We start from the raw sequence: 20,390 nt of genomic DNA, 5'->3' as shown, positions 1-20,390 counted from the left end.
TAGAGGGGGAGGATCACCTCCTTGGCTCTACTCGAGATGCACCTGTGGATGCACGACAAGGTCCGGTTAGCCCTGCCAACCATGACCTCGCATTGTCAGCCCATGTTCATCTTGGAGTCAATAATGACTCCAAGATCCCTTTCTGCCTCCATGCTCTCGAGTAAGGAGTTCCCCATTGTGTACGTGTGCTGCTGGTTCCTACTGCCCAAGTGCAGCACCCTGCACTTGTCCGTATCGAAACGCATCCTGTTCCTGTTAGCCCACCCCTGTAACCTATCCAGATCCCTCTGCAATCTCTCCCTCCCTGCTAGCATGCTCACCTCCCCCCAGATTTTGGTGTCATCAGCGAATTTAAACAGGTTACTTTCCACCCCATCATCCAGATTGCTGATGAAGAAATTGAACAGCGCAGGCCCCAGGACTCTTCTCTCCATGGAGGTTGCCAGCTGAGCTTATTTCCTTATGGCAAACAGACACATACATGAGACTGACACTCTGGGAAGAAGCAGTTCACTCCAATAGGATGGTGGAGGTTTGGCAAAAACAATCTATCAACTTTTCTCAATCATTATTACTTTTCTCTCCCCTTCCCACCCAATTCACGAGGTTGTGTGTGGGATGCTTCGTTCTGAATGGGCCGCTCTTCATGTTGCAGTTCAGAGCGTAGCACTTGGTGCAGCCACCAGACGTGATTTCATGGAAGTGCTGTCCACATATGGTGTCTGCTAAGTCCCTGCTCCTTAAGTCCTGCAAGGCCATTAAAAGCTCAGCTTTAATTTTTCCACAGTTTGTTGTTCGTTTTGCTGTTTTTAAGTTAGTTTCCAGCCTGCCTAGTTATGAAGAAAAAGCTGGAAATCATTGGTCTGAAAGGCCTACTTTATTAATTTGGAGTTTGGGCATACTGGTTATTGGTTTGCTATTCAGAGGTGCTGAGAATTTCTGTTCAAGTCAATGGGACTTAAAGGTTCAGCACCTATGAAAATCAGACCATTAATATGTTACGGACAGTTGTTCTGTTGCCGCTTTTTCAGGTAAAAGATGTAAATCTCCTTTCCTAATTAAGCAATCCTCCGTATTTGGACTAATAGTTATAGTTAACATTTGCAAGCCAGGAAAGGTTGACAATATGGGACAACCTTGCAATGTTCAGCTAAGTCAGCGCAGGTATATTTGTAACTCACGATCAAACAGAGTATCTTTCTCTCTATAGTACAAAGGAGAGTATTTGTGCTTAGGTTGGTAAATTCTACCAGGCTAAAAAATCTAGAAATCTAAACCGTCAAATGGATTATTCTGGTCTGACATAACAATTGCACGTATACCCTCTTTGTGTTGCTTTTTTCTTTTTTGCTGCCAGCATGTGTCCTTCTGAAGAAGGGTGCTTTGTGCCCCAAAGTTTACCTAACACACTTTTCCAGCTGTACAGTTGATTCAGTTATTTAAAAAAAGCACAACACCACCCCCTGCTTCCAGAATTTAATGGAAGTAAATATGTTTCACGTTGTTGCCTATTGTTCGTAAGAATTTCAACAGAAGGTCCATTTTGTTCTGTAACCTCTCTCTGACATTTTATGATATATGGAGGGACTGTTGAACAATGAATGATGATAACATGACTACAGCCCCAATTTTGTGAACACTTCCACTTGTGTTGGGATCCCAGCGCGTTTGGTGATATGAGCAACAGATGTGATTCCAGGACTGGGATCTAAGACAGGAGGGAGATGAAAATGGTAATGATCATTGCCTATCCTTTTGTTACTGATTGTACAACCCAAACCCGTCCTTCTTCATGCAGATGAGCAAAGAGATGCAACTTCATCAAAGGTTGTGGTGGCAATGTTCTTTTAGGAAGTCTTTGAAAGTGTGATCCAGGGAGTAACTTTGCTAACTGTGCTGCAGAGAAGGACCCAGAGGTTACGGTGGACCATAGGCAGAGCTGAATATGACCCAACAGGGTGTTACTGTTGTAAAATCAACACCACCTTGAATTGTATTAACAGGAGTGCCATTTGCAGATCAAAGGAAGTGATTATTCTAGTCTAGGCAGCACGTGAAGCCTTACCTGGAGTACTGTGTCCAGTTTCAGGCCCTATGCTTCAAGGCCGATTCGGACAGATTAGAAAGAGTCCAGTGGAGAGTGATAACAGTGATCAGAGGCTTGCAAGTCAAGCGCTGTGAAGAAAGACTGAAAGAACTAGGGTTATTTAGTTTGGGAAAGAGAAGACCATGAGGGGGATTTGATTACAGTCTTCAAATACCTGAGGGGTGATTACAAAGGCTAAAAACAGATTTCTCCCAGGACAAAGCCTGTTATTCTGGGATCTTAGAGTATATTGTCCCACCATAAGTACTTAGTGAAGTACCTGTGAGGTACCAAGATAGCCCTAATTGTCCCAGGAAAAATGTTAATTCCCATTCAAGCTGTATGCATCAAGGACTGTCCCCAACCTGCTGTGATGCCGGTTGAACCCAGGGAAAAATCAGACCTGGGATAGACCTCACATCTGTTCTGAGCCAAAAGATTTTCTCTGCAGGTACAGAGGAGATGAGACTGCTTCAAGTTGCAGAAAAGGTGGTTTAGGTTGGATATTAGGAAAAAACTTCCTCACTAGGACAGTGGTGAAGCACTGGAGCAGGTTACCCAGGGAGGTAGCAGCATCTCCATCCTTGGAGGTTTTTATGATCTGGCTATACAAAGCCTTGGCTGAGATGATGTAGCTGGGGCTGGTCCTGCTTTGAGCAGGGGGTTGGACTCCTGAGGTCCCTTCACACCTGAATTTTCTACAATCCTCTGACCAGGAGCCAAGGCCTCAAAGGGCAGCAGAGGAAACTTCCTTGGGAGAGCCTTTTGTTCCAGGGATATTAGTATAAGCCCATTGTCCCACTTTACATACCTGTGAAGTAGCTGAGATAAAATATGCTAAAACTCCCTCTCTCATCGCCCCACCAGTATTCACTTACATGGCTGTAATAACCTCTATAAACTAATTGTGGCTCCGTCAGTTCAAATGCTATTCATTCCAGGGACTAGTCTATCAGTAGGCTTGATTTGAATTTGAGTGTTTTATCTGGCAGCAAACCTTAAACCTTACAGATGGACAAAACCCATTGTCCCCTATATTAAGTATCTGTGAATTACCTGAACTGACACTTTGCCTTGTTGCAATCAGAGCTCATTTGAGTTAATTGCCATTTAAGCTTCATGAGTAAACAACTCTCTTTCATCTGTTATGATACCAGTCATACCCCAAACCAATCCCAGCAGCATTACACAGGTTGTGCCTCTTTAGTCTCAGAAGGGTAGCAACTAGATTGGAAGGGATGCCTGGTTAAGGGGCTATCCAGGTCCTCTTTTTTTCCCCCAGGTTTTGATCAATCACGTTTGCTTCAAATGAAGCAGCCTCTCTCACTATGAGGATGACTGGGCCCTGGAACAGGCAACTTAGAGAAGCGGTAGGATTTCCATCCCTGGAAACTTTGAAAAGCTAGGATGAGTTAGGGAGGGAACAATCCTGCCATGAGCAGGAGGCTGCCCTTGATCAGCATTTTTCAACCTGAGTCACAGGAATATATGAAAGGGTCACGAACAAACTTTAAATGGATTCTCCGTTAAAGCCGGAAAACATGGGAAACGGTGGGTTTTCCCCTGCAGGCTGGCACAGCTCCAGCCTGAGAAGGGGCCCTGCCATGCTCCACACACCCACCCCTTGCCCTGCACACTGGAAGGATGAGGTTTGGGGGCACTGGGTCAGGACTGGTCAATGGTGTTTACAAATGGGTCCTGGTACAAAAAAGGTGGAGAACCACTGCACTAGATTACTGGTTCTCCACCTTTCTTGTACCAGGACCCATTTGTAAACATCACTGGCCGGTCCCAACCCAATAAATGGTTTAAGTAGAAACTCCCCTCACTCCCAGCCCTGACTCCTGGACAGGGGGGTGTGGGGCATGGGGGGGCAAGCAGCCCCTCAAAGCCTGGAGCTCTGCCAGCCTGCAAGGGAAAACACAGAGTTTCTCATGTTTTTCTCCTTTAAAGGATCATCCATTTTAAAAGTTGTTTGATCCATTTTTAAAGTATGTTTGTGACCCTTTCATATATTCTTGTGACCCACGGGCTGAGAGACGCTGCGCTAGATGACGTTATGTGGCCCTTCCATCTATGAAAGTGCCTCCACCTTATGGTTATAACAGCCTGACAAAATAGCATCATTGCTTGACTGTTTATAGCTGAAGAGCAGTGTGGCAGGCTCTGCTGGCATGCCCAGAGAGAAATCCCTTAACTCCCATTTACACACTGGCGTTCAGATGTCGCCCTTGGATCCGTTTGTTTTTTGAACTGCTCCACTTTACCAGGTGCCGCAGCAACTGGGTCCTGTGTCCGGTTAGAGCAAAATCTGGGTTTGCGCACCGGTCTCTCTCCAAGTGTTTGCATCTACTGATCTTCCTCAGCACAGCGTCTAGTGCTCTTTTTCTGTTGCTTTTCACTTCTCCGTTCTTCTAATGCTGCTCAACCCTTGTTAACACTTTTTTCCCCTGCTAACCGGCGTGTTTATATTAAAGTGCAACTCTATTTTCAGGGCTTGTGATGGCTGGCTCATTTTATCATGGTCGTGATACCTGTGGATACCAGGCACCCACCTGTGCAGCCCATAACACAGGTTTGGCTTGTTGGTTTCTTGTTGTTGTTGTTGGGTTTGTTTTTTTTTGCCTTGCCTGGCATGCTAGAAATAGTTGGCATTGGCTGCATGCTCTTGTGGTTGCGGCTTGTATTGGTTGTTGCATAATAACTGCGAGTGTGCATTAGCCAATGCAAATCAGAATAAGAGACCCGTGGAGCTTAGAGGAGACGGGTTTCAAGTTGCAACCAGGAGGCAACGGGGGGTGGGGATAAAAGCATCGGGCTGCCCCGAGGGGAGCCTGCACCTTTCCAGCCTCACTCGAAAGCCAGAGGAGCAAGCCTGCGCGTCCCCTCCAGCCCTTGGGGGCAAGGCAGATCCTCGTCACCCCTCCAGAAACCAAGCCAGGCTCGGGCTCCGTGCCTCGGCGGAGCGCGTAGCAATGCCACCCTGCCCCGGGGATCACCCCCCTCCTGCCCGCTGGTCCAAGGGAGGAGGAGTGGTGGCAGGAGGGTGGAAGTGGTGGGGGGAGGCGGGTCGCGGGGCAGGCTGGGAGTTGTAGTCCGGCGGGTGGCGGCGGTGCTGTCCCGCGCCGCTCGCAAAAACTACCTTGCCCACATGGCCTCGCGCCCGGGCGCATGAGCTCTCCGCCGCCTCAGCGCATCTATTATGCTGCCTTGCCGAGGCTAAAAAGAAGAGCAACTGGAGGGGACTATCGGGCAAACGTTGCTGGAGCCGCCGGGGCAAAGTAATCTGTTTAATCTTCCCCTTTCTTTGTTGGGCGCGTCGCGAGCAGCGGCCGGGCTTGCTGGGGTTTTTTTTTATTATTATTATTTTTTTTTTATTTTTATTTTTTTTGTTCCGCGGGAGGGCGGGGGCACGAATGCAAAACCCATTTGGGGAAAGGCCAATGCTGATTTAAAAATAATAATAATAATAATAATAATAATGATTATTTAATGCAAGGCAGAACAAGGCTTCCGCAGCCTTTGTGCATGGCAGCAGCGTAACAAAGCCAGCTGGAGGGCTCCGGCTCCGGCCCCGGCTCCAGGGCGGCCGCTGCTTCTCTCCTCCTTCCCCTTTTCCCCTGCCCAGGCGGCAGCTCCGGGGGATGTTTGCACTGAGCTCCTGCCTCTTTTATTGCCTCCCCCCCACCTTTTCTTTCTTTCTTTTTTTTCCCTCCCACCTACCGCTCTCCCCTCCCAGCTCCGCGAGAGGCACGGGCTGGAGTTTGTGCAGCGCAGCCCATCTCCCTCACGGAAGGGATTTTTTTTTTTCCCTCTCTCTCTGCCCGCCATCTTTTAAAGGGGAAAATTATGGGGGAGACGAGGCACGGGGGAGGGCTGCGGGCTTGCTTTAAACAAAACCAAACACGACACAAAGCAGCCCCTCTTGGCGAGCCGGGCGAGGCGAGGCGAGGCGAGGCGAGGGCTAGTCGGTGCAGCCCCCACTTGCCAGCTGCACAAGGGCTTGTTCAGTGCAGCCCCGGGCGAATTGCACCCAGCTCCCCTGGCCGGGGGTGCCCGGCGGGAGGAAGGGGTGGGGTGGGGGCTGGCTGCGGCTTTGACGGATGGCTTCGCTCGCTCCCCAGCCCGGAGAGAGAGGGGAGCAGGTGGCACCCTTGGCAGCATGTGTTGTTTGCGGGGTGGCGGTGTGCGTGTGTAATTGGTGCAAGCCAGGATGTGTGCGTGGAGTGAAGGGTGTGCGGGTTGCCTTGAGATGCGGGAGCTGGTGTCCTGTCCTGGCGTGCTCCTCGCCATTTGAGTATTTGGTTACGTTTCGCACCTGAATGTGGGCAGTGGGGACCGGCCACAGCTTGCAGTTGAGCCGCTTTCACTCTTCAGCCTTTCACCCTATTGCTGCTGTGTCTAGGTCGCCTGCATCGCCGCGGGAGCGGGTGAAAGCCATAAGGATCCTAAGCTGACCTCATGTGGTCCAGCCCCCCTCCCAAGGCAAGGCCATTGCTCACCAAACCATCCTGGCCAAGTGTCTTCTAACTTGCTCTTGAAAATTACTGAGGACGGAGATTGGCTGCTTTCTCCAGGCAGCGTCTTCCAGCGCTTGACCACTCTCAGAGCCCAGCATCTCCCATCTCAATTTCCCCGGCCGCCCTACAGCCACAGAAAAAAGCCCACCCCCAGCCTCTCTGTAATCGCCCTTCAGGTATCTGAAGACTAATATAATAACCCCCCACCCTCAGTTGTCTCGTCTCCAGACTTAACTAACTCTCAAAGCCTGTGCAGCATGGGAACAGGTTGTATGGGAAATGTAGGAAGTTCCTTAGAGAAAAATATCCATGGCAAAGCAGGAAACGCTTTCCCTTTCATCGGTTGTTGTTGTTTTTTTCCTGTAGCATGGATGTACCTCTAATTTAGAATTGGAGTGAAATATCACAGGAGTTGTATGTGTTTGTTTTTTAACCCCAACTCTGTTTCCAGTTTAAGCTATTTGACATTATGTAATAGTAGGTTAGGGGAAAGCACAATTAGCCACACACACCTGCTGTCCCCTGCTGGGGGAAGAGAAGTTGTTTTTTTTTGACAAGCTAGTTAGTATTTTTATTGCCTTCCAGGTTATGTGAGTGGCACTAAGGAACTGTCCATACATTCAACTGGAAATTTTAGACTTAAGGCTGACAAGGCTCTTTGGGTAGATGTGCCGTCTTTTTTCCAGCTATTCAGCTGGTCTAATAAATTGGTTTCTGCAAGCTTTTGGGCACAAACGTCCTTCTTCAGACATGGGGAGAGTTTTGAGTTTAGTGCTGTGACTGTCCTGAATTCACCCTGGGATATAAGGCAAGGTCTCAGAGAGGCCTTGGGTTGCCTGTAATATGTGCTGCATTCTTTGAGGGGGAGACAAGAGCACAGAATAAACTTGTGTGCTTCAAGCTACGTATCAGCTTGGTGAGTTTACAAGCAATGCAAGTAGTGTATTGCTTTAAATATGGCACTTTAAGGAAAGCTGAATTTATTGCAAATGCTGTGTGTTCTCTTCATCTGCACATGGTAGGTTTAGTAGACTAGGATTGCTCCAAAGGGTCCCATATTTCATATTTTGTTAGCTCAGGAGTTTGAAAGAATGTACATAAAGGCCCCTGCTGAAATGTGTAGCTTCCTGCCCAGAAGCTTTCTTTTTTATGGCTCGCAGTCTTGCCAGTGACTAAGACTATCTCCTAAGATGATTTTCCTTTTTCCTTTCTTGCTTCAGTTGAAAATACAAGTGTTTGATGTTTCAAACTGTTTCATTTAAAAAAAAAAAAAAAAAAAAGAGAGTAGGGGGCTTGGGTGGAGGATTATTGTTGTTTTTATGTCACAAGAAGCCTGACCACATTGCTGCCTTTTGCACTGTCTGTGAAGAACGCGGTGCACAGGCAGTGACTATTCACACAGAAGGGCCTGTCAGACATGGTTGCTGCTAAAATTTAAAAAGAAAAAATGCTTATGTGGTTTAGGAGCCTGGGTCTTATTTTCAGAAGAGACATCAGCATGTGGGAGTCTTAGTCCTACTGAGTTCCAGTAAGATTTAGGCTCAAAGGAAACAAGTCACTTATGAAAATAGGACTCCTGCCCTACATGGAGGCTTTTGAAAATGTTACTCACAGCTGGGTAGTTGGGTTGTTTGTTTTTTTGTTTTTTTTTTTTAACAGCAGCTCAGATAGTTTGTGCTTTTTCTTTCTTCTAATGTGGCATGACTTTGGTTCATGATGTTGGCAACAATAGTCTTTCACATTTTATTTTGAAGCAGAGCTGGTTTTGCGCGAGTGTCTGCAAATGAAACCCCTTGGAAATCACAACTATAACTTAACGGCTGGATGAAGTTAAGGAAGTTTTCTAATAATGATGCAAAGTCCCATGTCTCCTGGGTAAAAAACTTCATGTTTCAAAGCTTTGTCCCAGAATCTTGTTTCAATCTAGCTCTTGTTGCATAAAACAGGGAGACTATTATAGAGCTTCCTACCTAAAAAGTCCAAAGTGTTGCACCATCTCTTGCCATCTGTTCATTGTGGACAGAGCCCCTGTCCCCATTAAGACCCATTGTCTTAGCTATGATCCCTATGTGTAGAGAGGCAGGATTGGGGTCTGCATTAACACTCGGGCAGACATCTTCCTTACAGGCGCGCAAGAAGATGCATATAACTTCTGCATTGTGCACCAGGGTCCCAACCAGCTCTCACTGTGGTCTTGGTCCTGCTCAGTTGGTTAATGTGCAAGTCCCAGTTGGTTGCACTGATGGCACGTGTGTGCCAGTAATCTCACTGCACAGCAGCAGCTGAGACATGTTGTGAGGGCTCACATTTAGAAGACTTAGTTACTTTTACCAAATATGTGACTTCAGCTCTTCTTTGGTAAACTTCCAAGTACTATAAATTCAGACTAATCTGCACTTATCAAAATAAATGAACAGCGAACACTTGGCGTCTCAGCATCCTTGATTGTCGTTCTTTAATCCTGGTGCTTTTCTTCGTTGCTAATTTGCAAAATTAATTAATCCACAGCAGGTCTCCTAGCCATTACCATGAGCCGTACGCTTTAAAAAAAAAAAAAGAGGGAAAATACCACATTATACTACAGTAATAGTCCAGAACACTACTATGAGCACTAGGCTTCTGGGATTTACCAAGGAATCGTTGTTTGCCGTGCTCTTCAGTGAGCTTGATACACGTCCTTCCAAAATGTCCTGTCTCGGGCTTTTAGTTCTGTTGCACTTTACTGTGATGTTAGCTTTTTGTTATTCATTAGAGCTTGCCAGAGGTCAGCCTTTCTGTGGAACACAAACCATGCAATATTAGTGAGAAAATACCTTTTACATGGTTTTACAGCATTGCTTGTTCAGAGAGAAGGATTTAAGAACACTTTCCTGTGAAAAGTGATGTGGAAATTCATAGAAACGTGCTGGTAAAGCTGGCCAGTGCATCCTTCTGTATGTCTTTCTCTGGGATGTGAGGGTTGTGATGGATAAGACAGAGACTGAAGAAATGCTTGCATCCATTTTTGAGACCCTTTACTATCTTGCCGGGACTGGGGGCTCTTTCAAGCTGCTGCTTTTGTTCAGCCAAATAAGCAGGCACTGTAACACTTAGACATTTCAGCAGCAACCTCTAAAAGAAGTGACTTGCGGGCATTTTTTTCCTTCATCTGGACTGGAAGTAGGCTCTTTTCTCCCCTGGTACAGGTGTAGCCGATGCTGTTTTGCGTGTGGTTTCACTGAGTTTTGACATGGGCCAAGGGAAGTGTTTTGAGCAGGAATGAAATCTCAACTTTGAGCAAGTTCAGATCCAAACTTTGTGGCTTGGGTTGGTAGGGCATCTTGAGTAGGTTCAAGCAGGTTTCCTTCATCAGTGCCTCCCTTTGGTCCTATCTGCCCTGAAAATAGAGGCCTACTTTGCTGAATTCACATTGGCCTTGTGAAGCCAACAGGACTATGCTTATTCTTGGTGTTCTTGACTGATGTAGGGATACCAGTATTTTCTACCTGGACGGAGCTCCAAGCGCGCACACAACTATATCAGCCAGGCTGTGCTTTATATCAGTACAGTAAAGCAAAACAACTTTTGCTGTTAAATACATGTGTTTACCAGTGTGACTATATCTACTCTGGGGGTTTTGTTGGCATAGATCCCTCTTTGCAACCCAACACAGCTGTGCTGATGGAAATCTGTAACACAGACATAGCCCTTACCCTGTTTTCACTAACACATCCTTGCTAGGGGATGGAGAACAGCTCTTTTGCTACTGCAGGTTGAACAAAGCTGGCTTAGAAATAGTGCTCTGGCACAGTGGTTCTCACCTTTTTGTACCAGGACCCATTTTTAAGCATTGATAGCCAGTCCTGACCCAGTAAATAGTTAAGGTAGGAAACAGCCCCCCACCAGCACTGCTGGTGCCCCACATTCCCAGCCCACTGCTCTTTGCCCCCAGGCATCAGCCGCCCGAGGTATGGGATGGGGGAGAGGGGTATGGGGGGGCACATGCCCCCCCAAATTGTGCACCCACAGCAGGCATGGGGTGGCAGCCTCGCTGGACCAGCATGGCATGGGCAGGAGTCCCTTGCCCTAGAGACTTACCTGTGGGGAGCTACTTTCCACACTGCCTGGCTGCCACGTGCATGTGTGCGCGTGCACATGGCAACTCCTCCTGTTCCCCCCAGCCCCAAGCACCCCCTTGCAGGCTGGAAAAAGTTTCCCACATTTTTCTCCTTTTACAGGAAGATCCATTTTTAAAGTGTGTTGATCTGTTTTTTCTGAAGTTTGTTGATGACCCTTTTGTATATTCTTGAGCCCACTTTTGGATCGTGACCCATGGGTTGAGAGATGCTGCTGTAGAGTACTGAGAGCTGCTGGTCCTTTGACATGGGGCTTGCATAAATGAGAAAGCTGCACTGGTAAAACTAAACCTACCTTTTACCCCAGTGCTGAAGCCAATGTGAATGCTCTTTTTTCAGTAAAAAGGCTGCTGTAGGCACAGTTTTGCTGTTGGTAGCAGTTTAGACCAAGTTTGGTCTGGGATAGTTAAGACCAGAGATGCTCTTGCCTAGAGAAGAAGGTTGGATTAAATGTCCTCTTGAGGTACCTTCCAGCCCTATTTTTCTGAGGCTGGAGTAAACATTATGGAAGTGGTATAATTGTATCCATACCAGGCTAGTTGTTCTTCATTAAGGCTTTTGTGTGTAGGCAGGGCTTAGGGGTGGCTTAGGGCTTGTCTGGACAGTAAGGTAGAGAAGATGAATTTACAGTGCGTCTGCAGCTCTGTATTGATGCCTCATGTAGAAACCCTTGAGTTTTCCAAGTGGAGTAAGTTAACTTGTGAGCTTAATGTGCACAAAGATGGTCTACTTGGGTGCGGGGAGTTGTCTGGTGCAGACTGTATGTACACTGTAAATTCATAACTTAACTTACTAGAGGGTGACTTCCCTTTGTAGAGTAGTCCTCAAGTTATTCAACTTGCTCCTGATCAACTTTAAGCCAAACCACAATAGCCACTCTTAAACCAAAGTGAGAACGTTCCCACACAGCCTTCAGCTATATTGGTTTCAGTGTTCCTCTTAAGTTATCCTGGTGCAATTTTCATGTGTGGAGACATCCTTTAAACTGGTTTAGAAACAGGTTTAATTGTGTATTACCTTTGGGTAGAGTAGACTCTCTTCAACTGCCTTAAGAGGGCTTTTATGTTGACTTTTACCAGGCTTTGCTTGCACAGACCGATTTACATCTCAACTATATTCAGAGTGAGTTTAAAGGGATCAGTGTTTAAACCAATGTACCTTCAGGTGCAGGACCTGTTATTTTGGCTTAATGCTTTGACTGCATGCACCTGGTGCTAAAGTCATACTCTTGGTACAGCATGATCAGTACAACTACTCTAGTGTGGATGCAGTCCTGCTGGTGCTATGATCAATATATGGTACTGCCATGACCTTTTTTTATATGGAAAAATAAGTTTCTACTGAGATACAGCATCATTAACAAGTATAACTGGAAGTTGCACTGACATAACCATCAATTTAAAAAAAAAAAAATCACGCTGCCTTGGTGAAATAGTTATGCTGGTCCAAAACTATATGCAGCAGGAGTGTCTTTAGCATCTATGTTGCAATTCTGTCATTATAGCTTTCAGGAGGGATGTGGTTTGTTTGTTTGTTTTTTCCCCCCCTTCTTTTTTTTCCTATCTCACTTTTCTGTGCTGGCAAAAGCCCTTACGTGGATACAGTATAAGCTGGGACAAAACAGTCCTTTGGGCAGCAGAGCTGATTTTGTTCAGACACTTGGCATAAGTTGTCAGCCAAGTGAATACTTTTTCACTGGTATAAACCATGCCTGCAGTCTTGGTGCTTGCCAATGTAGTTATGCCAGCAAACCTTTTAAGTGTAGATAAGGGCATAATTGATCTCTCACTGACTCAAGGCTCTCTTAACCTGATTTGCGAGCATCCATGCAAAAGGTCTGTGCCAAGTTAACACAACTGGTTTCTAAACCACTTCAGTGGAATCAGCACACCTTTCTATGGGCAGATCAAGCCAGGGTTTTCCTCACTCCTAAAACATACTCAGGATGTTTTAGGATGTAGAAAGAAGTGTCCACCATTAAAGTTTAAATTACTTGTTCGGCACCTGTAACAAAGTGTGCCTTGAGATGATGCAGCCTCTTCAATTATTTACCTGGTTGATTTTTCTCACTAATTGGCAAAGTTCAGTATAGTTTTGTATTGGGTCTACCTGTTTTTAGTGTGAATTGGGGAAGGCTTGTGCTTGTAGGCCTGTGCTTTACCCTTTTTTCCCCCAAAGGAACTCGAAACCCAGCTCTTCAGGTGGGACTTGGTTGTCATTATTATGCTGCGCTCATTTGAAAACCCCAACATGAACATTCAGCTGATTCATTTGCAAATCCTAGGCTCATACAGAGTCGGAGAGAACAGTCGCTATCACTGGTTGCCCAGACCTGTACTTGCTTTTTAACTTGGGACTTGCTTTTCTTTTTTCTTTTTTTTTTAAAGAATAAGTCATTAGAAACACAAAGAGCACATATGAGATTTCCTTTGGTTTAAAGGAGTTATTTTTTCTCTGTTGACCAGCACAGTAGTAATGTTGTGTCTCGGGAAATGTTCCTTTGCAAGCCGGTATGTAGTTCTCTCTCTCTTTCTTGGTCTTAATTATATCAGCACTAGCCTTGAGCTGAGAAGCAATCCAGGACTCCTCAGCCCCCTCTAGGACTGTCTCTGGCTCTCCCAAAGGCATTAGCAAGTGCTATGTGTAACCAGGTTATAATAATCAGTACTAGCCAGCATTTGGGTTATTGGATGTATGTGGTTGGGACAGTTCTTCAAATAAAAAAGAAAAGGCAGGACTTGAATGATTTTTGCACAGCCCTTGCCTGCTCAGTGCCCCTTTCATTACTGTTCTGCTGCTGCTTTTTTTTTTGCCTGCTGCATTTGTGCTCATAAAAAGAAGGCCAGCTGTAAGTTGAATTTGGCTGTATGGACTAAAGTCCCATGGAAGGAATTTGGCCAATGGCAATTTTAGCTTTTCAACCCCTTCAGCTGACAATTAATGATCCTCTTTATAAATGAACAGTGAAGCCTAACTCCATTCTAACATGGCTCCCGTTGCTGCAGTACGCGAACACCTCCCAAACCATTAATACTTGCATGACCGTAGGTCTCCCCACTAATCCCTAATCGTCCCCCTGCCCCCAAGTCACGGACCTGGATCCCTTCGTGCTCGGTAGTGTACAAACACGCACGTAACAAAATAGTTTTCTTAGTCGTATGCTAGGAAAGCGCCGTTCTCCCTGTTTCGCAGATGGGTAGCTGAGGTGGAGAGGTGAATCGACTGGCTGAGAGCCACGTAGCGTGAGTGCTAGCAGGGTCAGGGGCTCAACCTGATCTTCAGAGGTCCAATCTAGAGTCCTTGCCATCTTTCTCTAACTCTTTGCCAGGCTAGCAGGACTCTCTCAATCATTCTGTAGACCCATCTTTCTGTTTTTTATTTTTCCCCAAAGTGCTCTCCGTCCATCGTCTCTTCTCTTAGGGAGCTGTAAGACGGGAAAGGAAACCGTTCTGACCATTCCTGGTAACTGGAGTGGAACGGCTGCATGTAATTTCCCAATGTAAAATGCAGCCGAATCCAAGCGAGCGTGCGGTGTTTCTTGTTAAAAGCGCTCTGGGCTCAGCGCTTGGATGGAAAAGGGGAAGAAAGAGCCAGCTGATTTCGTCAAAGCATTTACCTTTGTGCCACGAGCAGTGCAAAGTTCACCTTCAAAAGCAAGAGAAAACTGCGATGGTGGAAACCTCCAGTAATCCACCTGGAGTGCTGAGCCCTTTCTGGGTGCTGCTGTGTTAGGCTTTCCTGGATGTACACACATGTTCCTATTATGTGTGCGTCACCTGGGGCTTGGATTAATGCCAAGTACGTTAGGAAAAAAAACCAAAAAACTTTTCCAGCCTAAAATTGTCCAGGCCGTTTCCAAGAGTATGAGGGTTGAATGCTCAGTGCCATCATTTGTTGCTGGCATTGCACTGACTATCCAAAGCGGTTTCTAAATGGAAGGGGAAGCTTGATCTAGCATGTGCTATAGCATTGTGGTGAAAGACTTGCAGCTGATTCAGGGGAGGTGCTGTGGTCAGGAGCGGAGGGCGGTGGAGAGGAAACCAGAAGGCCTGGACTCTGCTCCTGCCCATGCTGCTGCCCTGTCATCTTGGGCCCCCTCTGATCTCTGTCTGCCTTCCCTGTATAGCCTATAGGCTCAGGGCAGCAGGGACTTTCTTGGTCCCTGCTTGCAGATGGGACCCTGTATCTTGGTCTTGGTCTTGATCTTGGCTGGAGCCTTGTGGTGCTCGCTGTACTCAGAGGTGTCGGTATGGCACCTGGCCGTTTCCTGGCAAAGGGAGGTTCATGTTATGCTCCAGCGCAGTGCCTACCAGTCGGCTGCTCAGTGGCAGACGGCACTTTAGGATGGCTTTTGATACAGTGGGGTAGAAAGTCCGAGGCGTTTATCTTTGGTGAGCACAGAATAATGTTTGACTGGCATTGCTGGTGGGCACAACAGGCTATGAAACAAAGGGCACTGAAACGGCCCTTATTTTACTACCCGGTCAATGGACTTCTGCCTTGACTGGATCCCTAGTACCGTGTTGGTAGTTAATCATGATTATTGCAGCAAGCCAGGTCTCTGCTGTGCTAGGTGCTGCAAAAACATGTTGCTTGCCCCAAAGAGTTTTCCATCCACATAATAGTTTGGGCATTTCTGTGTTGCCACAGAGGTGGCAAAAAAAATCTCTGAAGCTACCTGATGCAGACATCACATCTACGCTGTTGGAGCCTCCACAGTTTTAACATGAAAGCAAGCTCAGGTTCCTACTTTATTTTCCATAAGAAGTGTCGTGCTGGGTCGGCTCACACGTCCATCTTGCCCAGCGTCCTGTCTCGCGGTGTCAGAGAGAAAATGAGTATTTATGCAGGGCCTAGCTAGACTGATCCATCCTCTGCAGGGATTGCAACTCTACACCAACACCCAGTTTCTGGGCAGCATGTCAAGGGCTGGCTCCAGTCAGGAGTCCAGGTTGGGGTGCAAACTCTCCTGCTCATTCTCCAACATATGGTTGCTTATTAACTACAAATGAATACCATAGTAGCATGTCTTTGAGAGTCAAAACTTGCTCACTTCCCAGCAAAAAACCCTTGTTACTCATGTCTCAATACCAGCTGGTCCTGACATTAGCAGCCTTTAGAAAGCTACAGGTGTGTATGCACTCAATTCTTTACAGCAGGTCCATGACGCATCTGAATATTTCCAGGAGCTATATATGCAGCCGAGGAGGAGATGAGGTTTATCGCGGCATTAATCCACCAACAGAGATGAGTGCTTTAGTTCATATTGACTTGACAGACCATCAGTTGATTGTTTTATGAGCTGTTGTAAAAGCTGCTAACAAAAAGGTGGCCACGTGCCTAGCAGCTTTGTGTACCTCCGTTTTGGAAGGCATTACCTGAGTACCTGTTAGAAAGGCTTGGTTTCACAAGGAGCTCCGCATCCACCTTCTGAAAATTGCATCCTGCTCAGAGGCCTCAAGTCAAGGGTCCAAAGGCAAAGCCCTGGAAAACCTTGGCCCTTGGTATTTCTCTTTGGGAACCCACTAGTGCCTTTGGAGGAAACACCTACTCTGATCATCACCAAGGAGAGCCCGAGTGGTGGCAAATCCTTCTGAATAAGCAGACTAGTACTAAACATGCTGCGTCAAAAGCGAGTTAATTTGCTCCGGCTCTTTTCCTCTTTCGCCTGCACCAGGGTGAGTTAAAGCCACCGTCTTGATGCGGCTTGGCATTTGTTTCAAGCTGCTCCAAAATCTTGCCGAAAGAAAGGAATCTGTGGTATGCGGGCTTATCAAGTGGAGAAACAAAAGCAATAATAAACGAAGGGTCTTCCAGGTTATTGGACTCGTAGCATCTGAAAGCAGAAGTCCAGTTTCCTAACATGGTGCAAATACTCCACATCCCCGTTTTTAAGGGGTGGTTTTCTATCGGGGCTTCTACTCGATATTTAACATGGCTGAGCTGTCCCTGAGTTGTTTGCAGATCCCTTGCATATGAAAGGATGGCGGCTGCTAGGGCATGTCCACACCTAATGAAAGCTGTCCTGAGGGCCGATCTCTCTGAAGGCTTCATGAAAGGTTCAGGAAGGGAGATGAAGAAGGCGGGGAAGACTTCTGCAGGTGTGCAGCCTGCTGTGAGCTGCACCTTGCTGGAGACTCCTGGAAGTTGTTGTGCCAGGGTCCACCTCTGCAGCTCGTCCCAGGATTGGGGCTGAAAGTTGCATTTGGCAAGATTTATTTTGGCTCGAGTTGTGCCTGTGTTCTGCCATGGCTACCTGTGAGCATAGTGGAGGCTGCTGGGTCTAGGGAACAAGTAGTCCCCAGGCATGAGTTCAGTTGCCCCCAACCACCCAAAGGAGCAAGGTGAGTGCTCACTCCAGCCTGGTAGGTGGAAGGTGTTTGTAGTGTCCTCTTGCTATGCCGCCTCCCTGCCTGGCACAAGCTAAGCCACCAGTTGCTCTTTTCTATCAGACGAATGGTGTCCACACCCAGATTTTGCTTCTGCATGTACCTCTCCAAGACGGGCAGCGGGAGGCTTGGTTTTGCAACAGAGGTTTGTATGGTAGACCTAGCCAACGTCAGGTTTGGCTGGGCACCAAATGCCTTTGGTTCTCCTCCTTATCTGAGACCTTCACTCGCAAGCAGTAAACTTTCAGGGTGAGATAAGTAAAGTAGAAGTGTCGTGGGGGAAAGTCTCTTATCCTTCGGCTTGGCAACCCCTGAGTGGCCATAAAGATGGTTTTACTGTCTTCTCTCTAAATGCCCTTTACAGCAAAATACCATTAATTTATTTTCTTTTGGCAGAAAGCCTGGAATTGCTTGCTGCATCACCTGGACAGTTGGAGTCCTTGGAGCTCTCTGCTCGCCTTGGCTTTGTACGTGGTACCTGCTAGACAGGCTCTTGCCAGATCTCTCCCAGCTTGTGCCCTGATCCCCCTTTTGAAGGCATGAGCCAACTCCCTTCAGACCAGGGTGAGCTATTGGGGCTATTGTGTGATCAGTACCTTTTGCTAAGGAGGTAGAGGATAAAAGCCCAGGTGGTCCAGGCTTTGGACTGCCAACTCGGGAGGTCTGAGGCTCTCTCACTGGGCTGCTGGGTAATCTTGGTCAAGTCCCTTCAGCATTGCTCATCTTCCCACCCTTTATCTGCCTTGTCTGGTCAGAACGTACGATCTTTGGGGCAGATGCTGGGCAAAGCACGCTGGAGCTGTAAGGGTCCATAAGCGGTACTTCAGTATACAGCATCGTGGGGAAATGCACCCAAGAAAAATGGATGTCTAACATGCAATAATAAATGCTCCTGCCAACTTGCATGGAGAAGTGTCTGTTCTTGTGGCTGGTTGGACTGGATCCTCTTCCAATTTCTGTCCGAGAAACCGTGCGATCCCTGGTCGCAATTTGCTGGGCTCAGCTACAAGTATTACACCTCATCTTATTTTTCAGTACAAACCATTATCAACCCCTCCGTACTGTCTCTTGCTCCACAAACGGGAACAAATCAGCTGTAAAATGTTCCATGTTACCCAAGGAAGTGGCAGAAGGGTTAGCCAGAGCAGTAGGTTGCTGGCACGACACATGTTTCACGGGTCTTTCGTAGCTTCTTTTAAAAACATCTTTGCTGCTGCACGCAGTCTTTGGGCTGCATCATTGGGGTACAATGTCATCCTACTGGTGGAGGGAATTAATGTGAATTCTCCATGCCAGTTGTCTCTCCACTGACTGACCCAGGCAAGCAATCCAACAAAGAAATCCTCTAAGCCTGGCTGTATTTCTGATGACTAGGTTGGCTGAGCAGAGCGCCAAAATCTGCAGCTTTGATGGATTCCATAGCGAGGGAGGCTCCAGTCCGGTGAAGAGAAATGGCCTCGAGCTCGGCACAGGCGAGCTTTTTTTGAACGTTTGGGGCCAGGGCTTTGTTTTTAGTGTGTGAGAGTGAGAAACCAGGGAAAATTTCACAGGGCTCAGAACAATGACTGTTGGGACAAGAGCTAGGCTTAAACTGGCAACGTCATTCGTTGAAGGTTTGCAGCCTGCAAGGACTGCTGCTGATGTGCAAAATGTATGAGAGAAGGGATGATTTTACATGAAGAATGCTACGTGCAGGATAAGACGAGTCTCCTATTAAGCCCTGATTGGCGTACGTATAAAATTCAGCACTTCTATCTGCTTAAAAGTTATGCATATGCTTAAGTCCATCTGGATTTGACGTACTGTTCACATGCATGCTGAGTTGTGACCTAGGCTGTGGGTCTTTCATGGCATGAATTGTCCTTTTATCTTATGCTCGTACAACACCTAACAGCTGATTCCCCGGTTTGTGCCTGTGGCCCCTAGGCATGTCCATGACTATGAGTAACAATTGATTCAGTGTGTGCTTGTGTGATCTGACGACTTGAGGCTTTGATAGGTGACATTAAGTAGCACGAGCGCTCTGCATTCGCTTTGCTCAGGGTGGTATTGTACCAGCATGGACAAATGAATGCTGAGGTTGTTGCTGAGGACTAGAGCAGTGCATCGTGCTCCCATCGGTGTCTCTGAGGAGGCATGTGTTGGCTTTCCTTGTGTGCAATGCTTATCAGCAAAAGCCAGTCTGATGCATTCTGATTTCCAGCTCGGTCGTGAATCTTGGCATCTTAAGTGATTAAAGTCTGAATTAATAAAAGTCGATGACAGCATTACCCATGCAGACTCACTGGGGCAAGGACATGGGATGATGAGTACTGAGGGTTTAGGGGGAACTGCTAATGGACTTGCCTCCTTTGCTACCCCTGAGTCTCGACTGACCTGTTATCACCTAGTTAGCTCCAGTGTAGCTGCACCTCTATTCTGGTAGGGCTGAGAGGCCCATGGGGGTCAGTGCCATGTGCCCACCTAGTCTTGACCTCAAGGCACTCACAGTCCACCAGGACCAACTGGGGCATCTCCTGCTCCCGACTTCATCTCAGCATCCCTGCTGCCCTCTCTGGAGTCCTGCCATCATCCGCCTCTCTCCTGTTCTTGTCTTGCTTCTGCAGAGTCCCTGAGCAGCGCTTGCCTCCCCCTGCCCTCCTATTTAAGGAAAGGAAGTAAAAGAGGGAGGAGAAGGGAAACCAAACAGAGCTGTGCAGCATATCCTCATCTCTTCTAGTTCAGGGTATTGAGTGGAGGAGCCACGTTCCTGTTCCCTTGGCTGTGCGTGGCAAGAGCCTGCTTTAATTGCTATGCATGCAACAGCCTCCCTCCCCAGCTCCTGGCCTCCAACGTGGGGCAAGGGATGCACCTGCAACCGTCTTCCACACTTAAATAGGTCATGCCAACCTTCGTTGTTAGCCGCATCCGGGTTTAACTTGTGTCTGCGCTCCTCGGAGCAGGGACCATGCTTGAGCCTTGGGAAAGGGCCTGGTGTGGAGGGGATGCTTCAGCTCGTTAATGATTGGACCCGGTTCTTCCAGGGAATGAGGTTTTTTTGCAGTTGGCCACTGCAGCACTGTTCTGCATGAGCCACTGCCTGCTGAATAGCAAGGGGAACACATGCTTGGGCCAAATGGAGCACTTGGAAAATAGCGCTGGATCTTCAGTGTCCAGCGGGGCTGGGCTGGGAGCAAGCAACTCAGACGCTATGGAAAATAGTGATAATGAAATGCCATGTGAAGTGACTGGCAAACCTCCCTCCCTCCTACCCCCCCCCCCCCTTTTTTTTTGCATAAAA

The 20,390-nt window shown here is 47.3% G+C and overlaps 1 protein-coding gene across 3 annotated transcripts in view; it reads left to right on the top strand.

The window, feature by feature from the left end:
* BRD3 (bromodomain containing 3) overlaps positions 1 to 20,390 on the top strand; it is a 53,434-nt gene that overhangs the window by 3,371 nt on the left and 29,673 nt on the right. For 2 of the 3 annotated variants that reach the window (XM_019510770.1, XM_019510771.1), the window contains exon 1: positions 5,194 to 5,367. The exons of the other annotated variant lie outside the window; for it this stretch is intronic. The gene's annotated coding sequence lies outside the window, so the exon portion shown is untranslated. Of the gene's footprint in view, positions 1 to 5,193; positions 5,368 to 20,390 lie in introns of those variants that run through there. 3 annotated transcript variants of the gene reach the window in all.

The sequence above is a fragment of the Gavialis gangeticus genome, unplaced genomic scaffold (assembly GCF_001723915.1).
Source record: "Gavialis gangeticus isolate Ggan-Ray unplaced genomic scaffold, GavGan_comp1, whole genome shotgun sequence".
NCBI lineage: Eukaryota > Metazoa > Chordata > Crocodylia > Gavialidae > Gavialis > Gavialis gangeticus.
The sequence above is the reverse complement of the archived record's forward strand: the minus strand, read 5'-3'. Positions and strand labels throughout refer to the sequence as shown.